Source organism: Castor canadensis, chromosome X (assembly GCF_047511655.1).
Source record: "Castor canadensis chromosome X, mCasCan1.hap1v2, whole genome shotgun sequence".
Taxonomy (NCBI): Eukaryota; Metazoa; Chordata; class Mammalia; order Rodentia; family Castoridae; genus Castor; species Castor canadensis.
The window spans coordinates 81,370,568-81,382,182 of NC_133405.1; positions in this window are offsets into that span (position 1 = coordinate 81,370,568).

Genomic DNA, 11,615 nt, shown 5'->3' on the forward strand with positions numbered 1-11,615 from the left:
GAGTAATACCAAGAACAAAAGAAGATTCTTCAAGTTACAGTGCAAGCCGCTCTACCATTTGGGCCACATGCTTTACAGATCTTATGGTATGTTAAGTGTCAGTGTCAGAAATTCTTTTGGAACCGTTGGCAAGCCCCTGTAGGCAAATTGCAGTGAAGCTCCTTAGGATCTGGGAGCAAAGGCCTATCACCCTCTTCAGACAGCTTCTCTCATTTTGGAAACAGTTTTTGGCTTCTTACTGAGCCTTACTTGAGATTGAGTATTTAACCAGGGTTTCTCATGTTACCATGCAACCTGAGCTGCCCATCATGAACTAGGTGTTATCTGATCCACTGAGCCACACATTTTGCACAGTAAGTACTCCATTATCGAATGGAAGTAATATATGTGAGATCAAGCTTGAATGAGTCCTGAGGGTTCAAGAACATTCTCTGAGGAAGAAATTCAAATGTCCATGGCCCATAATCTTTCTTTAACTTCTCACTCTTAGCATGTACCCATGGCCCCATTTTGGTTGCTACTCTAGTTCACTTACCAAGAGAAAGAGGTTTTGGCTGACTGCTGTAATAGACACTGTAGGGAGGCCCTTACAACTAGTTGACTGAGGAAGAAAAAAAAAAGTCAGCCTGGGTTATAGATGGCTGAACACTATAAGCAAGTACCACCAGAAAGTGGTGATCTCCTTCTTGGAGATCACCGAAGAACAGGAGTGAAAAGAATTTTGCACAGTGAGCCTGGGTGTTCATTTTACCTGAAAGGTAGAAATGGCCAAAGGTAAGAGGCTATACAGACGGATGGCCTTAGGCCAGTGGTTTGGATGGATGGTCAAGGACTTGAAAAGAACATAGTTGAAAAGTTGATGACAAAGTCTGGGGAAGAGGTATGCAGATAGAACTCACTGAATGGGCAAAGAAGGTGAGGGTGTCTGTCTCCTGTGAATGCTTGCCAAAGGATGACCTCCTCACAGAGGAGGATTTCATAATCAGGTGACTCAAATAACCTGCTCTATGGGTACCAGGCAGTCTCTTTCTCCAGACATTCCTGCCATTGCCCAATGGGTTCATGAACAACGTGGCTATAGTAGCAAGGACCAAGGTTATGAATGGACTCAGCAACCTAGATTTCTACTCACCAAGGACTGCTCAGGGCATCACCATCAGCAACAGAGCTAACATGAAGTCCCTCACATGGCGCCACTTCTCAGGGGTGATCAGGCAGGTACCTGGTGCCAGGTTGATTACCTTGGACCACCTCCATCATAGAAGGGCCAGCTTTTTGAATGTTTGTTTGTTTAGAAATAGGGTCTTGCTATGTAACCTGGGCTGGCCTCAAACTTTCAATCCTCCTGCCTCAGCCTCCAGAGTGCTGAGACTACAGGTGTGCCCCACACCTGGCTAGGGTCAGTGTTTTGTTCTTACTGTATAGAAATATATTCTGGGTACAGATTTGCCTTCCTGGCATGCAATGCTTCTGCCCAAAATACCACCCGTGGGCTTGTGGAATGCCTTATCTGCCATTACATTTCACACAGCATTACTTCTGATCAAGTAACTCAGTTCACAGAACTGAAGTGTGGTGATGGGTCCATGATCATTGAATTAAGTGGTCACATTTCCCCTTCATCCTGAAGCAGCTGTCTTGACAGAATGGTGGAATACTGTTTTAAGGATGAGAAGTTTAAGTACCAGCCTCCAGGATGCCATACATACTCTGAATGAACATCTGATATATAGCTCTTCTGGAGCCAGGACACACAGGGCTGCGCATCAAGGAGTGGGAAATGGGAGAGGCCCACTAGCTATTGCCCCTAATACAACGATAGGAAGACCTTTACTTCCCACTCCCCCCCACACAGTTAGAATTGTCACATCTTCTTGAAAAAGTAACATCTTATATCATTATACACTATCTCTTTACTCCTGAAAATGCTCATTTCAAACTCAGCTTTGTGTGAAATTAATAGAGCTAGTCCAGCTTTCTTTTGGTGTCTGCATAGCATATCTTTCTCTTTACTTTTAATCTACCACGTATTTAAAGTAGATATCTTGCAAACAACAGATAATTGGGCCTTTCTTTTTATCCAATGTGACAATCTCTCTTTTAACTGATGCAATTAACTATTCACATTTAATCCAATTATTGATATGCTTGGATTCAATTCTATCATCTTGCTAGCTGTTCTCAATTTGTCTCATTTTTTTCTTTGTTTTTTGTCCTCTTTTTTTCCCTTCCCTTGGGTTAATTTTTTTGGAATTATTTTTGTGTGATAAAATATATGCATATATGCATGGATATACATGTATAAAACATACAATTTGTCATTTGATTTTAATAATTTAAATATACAAGTCAGTGGCATTAATTACATTTAAATGTGCAATTCTGTTTTGTTTTGTTTTGTTTGAGATAGAGTCTTACTATGTAGCCCAGGCTGGCCCCTGACCTCATGATCCTCCACCTCCTGAGTGTTGGTATTACAGGTATGTACCACCATGCCTGGTTTTGTGTGTGTGTGTGTGTGTGTGTGTGTGTGTGAAATTTTCTTTCCATTACCTGTTTCCAGAATATTTTCATCAACTAAAACAGGAACTCTGCAACCATTAAGCAATAATTCCCTATTTCCACCTTCCTCAAGCCCCAGGGCAAACTGTACTCTATTTTCTCTCTGATTTGGCCATTCAATGCATTTCACATAAGTGGAATCTTACAATATTTCTCCTGTTTGTCTGGCTTATGTCATTAACATTGTGTTTTCAAAGTCATCCCTGCTGTAGCATATATCAGAACAACATATCTTTTATTGGCTGAATGACATTCCATTGCATTATATATCCCATTGTGTTTATCTTTGCATCACTTTTAGGGGGGATCTACTGGGGTTTGAACTGAGGGCTTCACGCTTGCTAAGCAGGCACCCTCTCACTTGAGCCCCTCCACCAGTCCTTTTTCGTGTTGGATATTTTCAAGATCGGGTCTCATAAATTATTTGCCCAGGGCTAGCTTCGAACCACAATCCTCCTGATCTCTGCCTCCTGAGTAGCTAGGATTACAGACTTTAGCCACTAGCACCCGGCTTTTTTCATCTCTTAATGAATGTTCACATTTTGACTACTGCAAATAACTCTTCAGTGAATGTCAGCATGCAAGTATCTGTTTAAGTCCCTGTTTTTTACTCTTTTGAGTACAGACCTAAGAGAGGAGTTGCTGGACCATGTTGCAACTCTGTGTTTAAATCTTGCTGTGTTGCCCAGGCTGGTCTCAAATTCCTGAGCTCAGGAGAGCCTCCTGCCTTAGTCTCCCAATTAGCTGAGACTACAGGTATACACCACTGCGTCTGACAATTTGTAGGCATGCTTTTAAAATTTTGTTTGTACTGGAGTTTGAATTCAGGACCTCACACTTTCTTGGCAGGTGCTCTATGACTTGGGCCACACTTCCAGCCTGCTTTTTAAAAATTTTTTGGTGGTGGGTGCTGGGGATTGAATACAAGGCCTTGTACATGTTAGGAAAATGCTCCACCGAGTGACAACCTCAGCCCCTATGTTTTATCTTTTAAAATATCATTAGACTGTTTTTCATAGAGGTACATCATTTTACATTCTGTATTAGTCCAGTTTCTGTTACTGTAACAGAATACATGAAGCTGAGTATTCTTAAAGAAAAGAGGTTTATTTACCTTATAATTTTGGAGGCTGAAAGTCCAAGAAAGAGTGGCCTCATCTGTTTGGACTCTGGTGAGAGCCCCTTGGCTGTGTCACAATGTGATAGATGACAGCATGGTGGGAGCATGAGCAAGAGGGAGAGATCCCATGGCAAGACAGAAAGCCAGAAGGATTCAAGGGCCAGGCTCCCTCTTTTTTTTTTCTTTTATTATTCATATGTGCATACAAGGCTTGGGTCAGCCAGGCTCCCTCTTTTTGTAACAACCCATCCTCTTGAGAACTAACTACTCAAGATCAGCATTCATCACTTTTGAGGGTAGCATCTCTAATAACCTAGCCATCTTCCACTACACCCATCTCTTGAAACTTCCACCACATCTTAATACTTTCACTCTGGGGGCCAAACTTCCAGGTTTTAAGTAATAATACAGTAGTGATTATAGTTTCCATGCTCTACCAGGTCCCCAGAAGTAATCCATCCTGAGTAACTGAAACTTTGTATGCTTTGACCAGCATTACACCTTTTTCCAAGCTCCAGCCCCTGATGGCGTTTGATGTTTTAGATATCACATATAAGTGAGATCACACAATGTTTGTCTTTCTGTCTCTAGCTTATTTTACTTGGCATAACGTTCTCCAGGTTCAACTGTGTTGTCACAAATGACAGGGTTTCCTTCTCTCTTTTCATGGTGGGGCTGGGATTTGAACTCAGGGCTTTCCACATTGCTAGCAGGCACTCTACTGCTTGATCCATACCTGCTGTCCAGGGTCTCACTTTTATGGCAGGGCCGGCCTGGACTAGAATCCTCCTATTTATACTTCCATATGGCTGAGATGATAGGCATGTTCTGGTTGAGATGGAGGTCTTGCTGTTTGCCCAGCCTGGCCTCAAACTGCAGCCCTCCCAATCTCTACCTCCCGAATAGCTAGGATTACAGGTATGAGCCACCACGCCCAGCTAACAATAGGAAACTAACACAGGTTGCTTTTTCTCAGCATTATATATGTATTTCACAAAATATTATTCTTACTGTGATTTCCACTTAATGACGCAAAAGCAATTCTTTTTTTCTTTTTTTTTCCGGTACTGGGGTTTGAAGTCAAGGCCTTGCACTTGCTAGCCAAGCACTTTACCACTTGAGCCACACCTCCAGTCCATTTTGCTTTAGTTATTTTTCAGATGAGGTCTCATGTTTTTGCCCAGGGCCTTGGACCACGATCCTCCTACTTATGCCTCCCTCATGGCTGGGATTCCAGGTATGCCCCACCATGCCTGACTTATTTGCTCAGATGGGGTCTTGCTAATGTTTTTGCCTGGGCTGGCCTCAAACTGCAATTCTCCTGATTTCTACCTCCCAAGTAGCTGGCATTACAGGCATGAACCACCATGCCTGGCACTAAAAACCATTCTTAATTCACCAGCTATATAAAAACCAACACCAGGTCAGATTGAGTCTGCAGGCCATAGTCTGGATATAAACTATGAAAATGAAATGCAGTGAAAATGAGTAAACTATAGTTACCATGACAACACATGATAAACTTCATAAATACAAAGCTATATTTTATAGCTCTGGGCATCAGAAGTCCAACATGAATCTCACTGGGGTGAAGTCAAGGGCTGTGTTCCTTCCTGAGGTCATAAAGAATACGTTTCCTGGGCTCTTCCAGCTACCAGAATCTGCCTACATCCCTTGGTTTGCAGCCTCTTTCTCCATCCTCATAGCCAACAATATTGCACCGAGTCCTTCGCATGCTACCATTTATCTGGTTCTGCCTTTTCTGCTGCTTCTTCTGTTTTTCAGGACTCTCATGATTACATTGAACCCGCTTAGAATATCTAAAATAATCTCTCTGAAACAAATGGCAGGGACCCATCTCTTCCTGGGACACTGAGACAGAAGTTAAGCATTGTTAGAGCACTGTTAAATATTATTAAAGTACCGTTACTGAGAAGCCTTTGTTGTAAGCACTCTTTTGCAGTTTTTTCCCTTTAAATATGGTGAGACATTGGGGGCTGGATGGACTTAACTCTTTAATCGATGGCTGCTAGACCCTTCTCCAGAGCCCTGGCTGCCTTGAGCAAAGGACTGCCAACTGTGCAACCAGACAGCCCTCATGCCAACACCCAAAGCATGACTCCAGCTCCAGAAGACCCGGCCACAGCAAGCAGCTTGTACCAGACCTCAGTCTAACAGAAAATCTGTGATTGGTGCAAACACAATCCTTCATTTGCATAACAGACTGTACCATGATTGGTGTAAACATCAGAGGACTGCCATGACCGGTGCAGACACCCCTGTTGCCTTCCCCTTCTGGCTACATAAGCAGGCTGCTCAAATTACTTTGTGAGCAGCTGTGAGACAGTGACCTTGCTGCTCGCCTGGTGTTACACCAGCTCGTGGTCCTGCTTACCTTTGCTGAGCTGGTTACAGGAAGAAAAAGAAGAGAAGCAGCAGTGGTCATCAGTAGAGAGTCTCAGCAGGCATTGGAGACCTGTAATACTTAGGGTGTTGGACTAGAACCCCAAGTGGTATGACTGCAGCCCTAGCTGTCAAAGGCCCAGGGCTGACTGCCGCTGCTCACTGTCATCCACTGTGCTGCTTACAAATACCCACAGGGCAGGGGAAACTGGAAGAGCTTCTCCCCCACCCATGATTTCTATCTGGGTACAGCAAAAGGACTCAGCCCATTGGCTTGTAATATCCCTAGCTTAAAGCCATGTGATTAGCAAGCTTAACTTTATCTGCTAGCTCAGTCCCCCCTTTCATGTGACCAAACATTGCCACAATTCATAAGAACCTAAAGAAAAACAAAGAAGTGATTGCCATAAAAGTTAGGATAGTTGACATTTTGGTGTAGAGGTGAAGGCAAACCAATTGAGAGGGGACCCAAGGGAGGCGTCTGAATGCTGGCAATGTTCTTGACCTGTGCGGGGTTAGAAAGGTATTTGCTTTATGATAATTCATGCAGATGTCAATTTATGTGTGCCGATCACATGTATGTACATTATTTTCACAATAAAACGTTTAATAATTAAAGAAAAGAGTGAAAGAGAGAAGGGGAGAGAACGTCAAATTTGGAATCATTAAGCAGTATGTGGCGGAAGTGTGTGTGTGATTATTATTTATGCAAATGCAGTTCACAGCCAGCATTTTACTGCTCTAAATTTTAATATTAATAGACTTCCAGGGATTCTGTGATATTTGAGTAAGGCCTCCGATATGAGAGGGACCAAGACAAATAAACCAAAGGGGAGTCCAGAGGAAACAGACACAATATGGAGAGCTGATGAAAAGCAAAACAGCAACAGAAGAAAAGACACACATCTTTGGACTGAGGGGTCATACTAAGAACACAACGATTCAATTCCCAGTACCACCAAAAAAGAAAAACCCACAAAAATTGTACAGCATGAAAAAATACCACCTTGCCAGGTACTGGTGATTCATGCCTGTAATCCTAGCTACTCAGGAGGCAGAGATCAGGAGGATTGCAGTTTGAGGTCAGCCTGAGCAAATAGCTCACAAGACCCTATCTCAAAAATACCCAACACAGAACAGGGCTGGTGGAGTAGCTCAAGCAGCAAGAGTGCCTGCCTAGCTAAGTGTGAGGTCCTGATTAACATTGGAGTCCTTATTCCCATTTCCTGCATGAGGAGCAGGAAATGCCCCTCCTTTTGGGGCAGTTGCAGGGTTTGAATTCAGGACTTTGCACTTGCTAGGTAGGTGCTCTACCAATTGAGTCATGCCTCCAACCCTGCTTCTCCCTTTTTCCCCACTTTTACCTACTTTATCTTGACATATTAAAACAAATCCTTGCTAAAATTTCCACCTTGTGAGATTCTCCTTGTTGCGAGACACCTTGAAATTCTTTTCATGTGTGGATCTCAAGTTCCTGTGATTTTGCATGGAGACTGGGAAGCTGAAGGAATCCCCTCATCCCTCACCTAGTGACAGAAGACTGGGGAGTCTGAGCCAGTAGTTGAATCTCACAAGTAAGAGACTAACTTGATGTCTTCTGGTCCTGACTGTGGTAGCCCATCAACAGAATTTTATGCCAACTGAATTTCCCATGCCACCTCCTAACTAAGAGAAGGAAATGACTATTTGGTTTCCTTTCTAGGTAGGGCTGGCAATCCATTCTCAGCGTGAAACAGACACAGAAAACGGACTGTCGATCCTTGCACCCCCTTTAAGATGAAAAGGGACCAAAGTTTAGGGGAGAAATTAAATAGAGTAAATAGATAGAAGAGGAGACATAGAAACTATATTTATTATTTTTAATAAGTATTGAAAGCATGCTGGGGGCATGGCTTAAGTGGTAGAGTGACCACCTAACAAGCATGAGGCCCTGGGTGCAAACCCCAATATTGCAAATAAATAAATAAATATTTAAAGTGCCAGACTCAGAAATTAGAACCAGGAAGTAAACTGAAAAAGCTGAGCAGCAAGCTCCCTGCTATGGCATCCTTTTAGATGTTAAGTTACAAGAATAGAGAGGCATAAAGGGGCTGTCTGCTTCCACCTTCTTCCTTGGTATGGTAAGAAGCTACAAACTAAGGGAAGTCCTAAAACTCACCTCTTGTCCCTGTGTTTTAGGTAGGCCTAGATTCCATCTCTGTTTTAGAATAATGAACAGCACTCATCTTGGCCACCTAGGACAATTGTCTAGTGACTAGGGGCTGCTACACATGACCACATGTACTCTCCCAGCTCAGAAAGTATACTGGCCACAGAGAAGAGCCACCATTTTGAGTTGTAACTCAAATGTGGGGAGTGTGAAAGGTTTCTACCTTTTCCTCCCCATCTCTCTCTACTTTATCCTGTTGTACTAAAAATATCCTTGCTAATATTTCAAAATAAAATAAAATAAAAACAAATTAACATCAATTCTACAAAATCTCTTCCTTGATACCAAAACCAAAGATGATTTTTAAAAGCATGCAAGTAAGAAACTCCTAACGCATGCACAACCAGTAACTCTCATGAACACAGATGCAAAAATTCTCAAAAACTATTATCAAGTCAAATTCAACAATATATATATAAAGAAAAAATATCTCAAATAAAGGAATTTAGCCTTAGAATGCAAAGCTTGCTTGATATTGGTAAAATAAACTATCAAATCAATTATATCAATTGTTTATAAAAGAAAAACACATTATCCTATCAATTGATGAGGAAAAAAAGCTTTTTGACAAAACTTAACCACCACTTAAGACAAAAACTTTCAGTAAACTATGACTACAAAGGAACTTCCTTAGCCCAATAAAGGGCTAGCATCATATTTCATAGTGAAAATCTAAATGCTTTTCCCCCAAGATAGAACAAGGCAAGAATGTCTAGGCTTACCACTCCTATTCAACATCATAGTAGTAGTCTTAGCGAATGTATCATAAGAAAAAGAAATAAAAGGGCTGGCAGAGTGGCTCAAGTGGTAGAGCTGCTTAGCAAGTGCAATGCCTTGAGTTGAAACGCCAGTACCACCAACAAAAAGAAAAGAAAATGCATTCTAATAGGAAAGAGAGAAATAAAATAAGCAGGTTTTTTGTTTGTTTAAGACAGTCTCACTATGCAACCCAGTGAGGCCTCAAACTTGAGATCCTCCTTCTTCAGCCTCCCAAGTGCTGGGATTACAGGAGTGTACAGCCTGCCCAGCTATGAACAGTTGGATTTCTTCCTTTCCTATTGGAATGCATTTTAACATGATTATCTACATAGAAAGTCCCATAGAATCTGCCTAAAATTTCTAGAACTAGCAAGTGAGTTTGGCAAGATCACAGGATGCAACATCAATACATTAAAAAAATCAATTTTGTTTCTATAAACAGTAAATGGGCAAATGGGCACCAAAATTCTGAAAGTATATAATTCACGTTTCCCAAACACTGTGTCATTGCAAACACTGCCATATTTAGGGATTAATCTAACAGAACATGGGCAAAATTTACATTCTGAAAACCACAAAATGCTCATGAGCGAAGTCCAGTAAGAACCAAATAAATGGAGAGACATACCTTGCCAATGGTTCAGAATTAACAGCATAGTAAAAATATAAATTATCCTAAAGCTGATCTATGTATTAGCAATACAATGAAAACAGCAGCAGGACTTTTGTAGATATAAATAAGCTGATTCTAAAATTTATATGGAAAGGCAAAGTAACTAGAATCACCAAAACAATTTTTTAAAGAATAATATTGGATGCTGGGTGTGGTAGCGCAGGCCTGTTGTCCCAGCTACGAGGGAGGCATAAGTAGGAGGATCTGTGGGCCAGGCAAAAAATGTGAGGTACTATCCAAAAAGTAACTAAAGCAAAAAGAGTTGAGGTGGGTGTGGTCAAGTGGCAAAACTCTTGCAAAGCAAACATGAGACCCTGAGTTCAAATCCCAGTACGACTCTCCCCAAAGAATATTAGAAGACTCATACTATCTGCTTTTTGGTTTTGTGATACTGAGAATCAAACCCACATTACGCATTCTAGGCAAATGCTTCACCACTGAGCTATATTGAGCCAGGCTAGAGTTAGGGAAAGTTCAGAACGCCTAAAAAATATATGACTTAATACTGCATTTCAGATTGACCATGCCCTGGCCCAGGGACCACCTTTACCTGGCCAGGAACCACCCATACCCCTCCCACTCATTGATTATTGGATGGGAATCACCTGTTTCCTCCCTTCCCATGGATTAGCATATGTTTTAAAAGCACGAAGAGGAGCACAAGCTCTCTCTGCCTCAAGATTCCACCTGCACCCACTATGCTCCCTTTTGTATTTCCCTTCCCTAACTTTTAACAAACTCCATTTACACCCACGTGTCCTGCCATGGATTCTTCCACATGGGACACAAGGACTTTGAAAATCTTCTGATCAGACTGCACTGGCTGCCATTAACAATATCTCCGGCCCCTACATTATCTGCTTGTAAGATTTAGTATAATTCTACAATAATTAAGACAGTGTGCATCAGTGTAATATAAATCAATGGAAAAGAATAGACCTAGCCCCAAGTAAGTAGGTACTGACAAATGATTTTGACAATTGTACAAGGAAATTTAATGAACAAAGTATAACCTTTTCAAAATATGAGAACCTGAAACCCAAAAGTATGTTTATATTATTTTTATACTTACCTAGGCAAATAACATCACCCATGCTTTATATTTCTTCATGTAGATTAGTTACCCATAAATAAACATGACATAAAACTAAAAATACAGTGAAGTTATTCAATAAACAATTACCTTCAGAAAATATTGTTTTACAGAATTTCCTTAAGCAAAATACTCAGAAAAATATAAACACATGACGAAAGATCATATAATAGTTTTAATGATTTAAGATTTTAGAAGTTAATTTCATTTCTTTTTATTTGAAAGAATAAAATATATTGGTATCTAGTGGTTTCTGAAAATTCACTTTATTTTTTTATTTTATTTTATTTACTTTTGCAGTACTGGGGCTTGAACTCAGGGCCTTCACCTTGAGCCACTCCACCAGCCCTATTTTTGTGATGGGTTTTTCCACATAAGGTCTCGCGAACTATTTGTCCAGGGCTGACTGGCTTGGAACCGCGATCCACCTGATCTCTGCCTCCTGAGTAGCTAGGGTTACAGGCGTGAGCCACTGGTGCCTGGTGTTCACTTTATTTTATCATGCATGTTATCTTTATTTGCTCATATCAATCTGCTTATAAGATTAGTCCCTTTATAGTTTTTTCCACTCAAAGTCAATATGTATCTGCATGTATTAATTTATTTGGGAGGAGTATTATTCAATTGAGAAATGTATTAGATTTTTAGTGCTATATCTCAAATGCTATATCATAAATGTTAAGCCCAGATTTAAAAAGAATGAACCATGTTTATTATTTCTAACTGAAAACACTTCATAGTAAAAATATTCCTAAATGCAAATAATTTTATAAAATGATAAAATAAATTCCCTTCC